Below are 2,152 nucleotides of genomic sequence, written 5' to 3'. Positions count from 1 at the left end.
GTACACCCCAGTTTTAGACGGAAAAGAAATAGGATTGAGACGGAAGTAAAACATACACATGAGAAATAGAATAAAGGACTGAACTTTGTCAAGTAAGGGCACATAAAACGATACAATGAGACGGAATTCCGACATTTGTCGAGTAACCTATCACCGTTACCTTTAACGCTCCTTATTCTTCGAATAAACGGTCCCCAAAGCTTCAGTATCCCACCGAGTCTTTGAAATCTTCTGTAAGGAGCAAGAAAACGAAATGGTTGAGGCAAAATCCGAGACTTTAATAAGACGGCGAAAAACAAAACCATCACAAAAACGAGTCTTTCTTACCTTGAAAGATGAAGGAGGAAATAAGGAGAAGAATGGTACAAAAATTAAGAGGATTGGTGAAGGAATGAGCATGAAATCTGGGGTTTTAGGTTGTCGAAAATCGAGTTCTATGTTTGTGTTGTTGTTGCTGTTGAGTCGTTGTTCCTGCTGCTTGTTTTATTAAAGGAAGAAGACGAAAGAAAAAAAGAAGGTAACAGGGGTGGGGTTTCACGGAAATGCAACAATAAATAATAATTATATATAATAATAATAATAATAATAATAATAATAATAATAATAATAATAATAATAATAATAATAATAATAATAATAATAATAATAATAATAATAATAATAATAATAAGAATAATAATAATAATAATAATAATATGTAAAAGTAGAGTGTGGGGTGGATAGGGGTGTATGTGTCGATTTTCGATTGGTCCGTATTTAGATAAGATTCCCAATTAAAATGTGACGGTCTAACGTTAGACGAAAATTTAGACGGAAATTAATATTACTACTGTCACCATTATTGTCCAATCAAAATATATAAATACATTTATTTTCATATAAATTATGCCTCAAGAATATAATTTAATAACACGTATTTTTATAAAAATGAGCTTTTATATAATACGTTTATAAAAATCGTGTTTGTCATAAAATTAATTAAATAGAATAATTCAAAAATATATAACAAAATAATTAAACGGTTTAATAAATTTTAACTGTCAAAAAGGGGAAATTCGCGGGTGTTACAGGTATTGTTTCCTTTTTCCTTGATCGGAGCCGAAAGCAATTGTTAAAGAGCCTAGACAAGTCTACCCTTGGAATTGATTCATGGAAAAAGTTAGTGCTTGCCTTCTACAAGAAGTTATATCCTCCGGAGAAGACTAACATGTTGAGAGCCCAAATCACCGAGTTCAAGCAAAGAGATGAAGAGTCTCTATACGAGGCTTGGGAGAGATTCAAGGATACATGTCGCTCTTGTCCTCATCATGGACTAAGTGAATGGCTCATTGTTCAACAATTTTGGAATGACTTATATGAAGATTCGAGAAATGTGCTCAACATGGGTTCTAATGGTAGATTCACCGAGGTTGATGACAACCAAACATGGGCTAAGATCGAAGAAATGGCGGTTCATAACTCTCAATATAGTAGGCCAAGAAAAGCTACTCGGGGAGGGAAGCATGAAGTGGATTCCATCACACAATTGGGTGCCCAACTAAGTGCTCATATTGACACCATAAACTTGACGTTTTAGAAAGCCATGGCCAAGCTTGATGAAGCCTCTCAATCACCCAAACAACATGTTCAACACGAATGTAGGGGAACAAGTGAATGCTTTCCAAGCATACAAAAATGACAACCCTTATTCCAAGTATTACAATGAGAATACCAAATTCCACCCAAACCTCTCATACAAGAGCCAAAATGTCCAAAACCCTCAACCCACATACACACCACCTCCAATGAGAAATCCTAATCAAAGACCATACTACAATCAACCCAGTGACCAAGTTTTCGATGTTCAAAAAGCGCTCCTCGAAATGCAAAAGAGGCAACAAGATTTCTTTGCTCAAATGCAAAGGGATAGCCAAGCCAAAGACACTACCATCAACAATATCCTTGCTCACACTAAGATGTTGGAGACTCAATTGTCTCAATTGGCCTCTTCTAGCTCTCAAAGACAAAAAGGACAATTACCTCCTCAAGGTAATCCTCCTACAAGACATGAGACCATCAATGCTATCCACTTGAGGAGTGGTACAAGATATAAGGGACCAAAGATGCCAATTGAAGAAGATATTGCTGAGGAGAATGACAAGAAAAGTGATGT

The 2,152-nt window shown here is 35.5% G+C and overlaps 1 non-coding gene across 1 annotated transcript; it reads right to left on the bottom strand.

Annotated features, from left to right (window-relative positions):
- Positions 1 to 1,207: 1,207 nt before the first annotated feature.
- LOC141625390 (small nucleolar RNA R71) lies at positions 1,208 to 1,314 on the bottom strand. The gene has a single exon (XR_012535173.1). It is a non-coding gene; the product is annotated as a small nucleolar RNA R71 (small nucleolar RNA).
- Positions 1,315 to 2,152: the final 838 nt, after the last annotated feature.

The sequence above is a fragment of the Silene latifolia genome, chromosome X, assembly GCF_048544455.1.
Source record: "Silene latifolia isolate original U9 population chromosome X, ASM4854445v1, whole genome shotgun sequence".
Taxonomy (NCBI): Eukaryota; Viridiplantae; Streptophyta; class Magnoliopsida; order Caryophyllales; family Caryophyllaceae; genus Silene; species Silene latifolia.
Note: the sequence above shows the minus strand (reverse complement) of the source record. Positions and strands in the feature narration are given on the sequence as shown.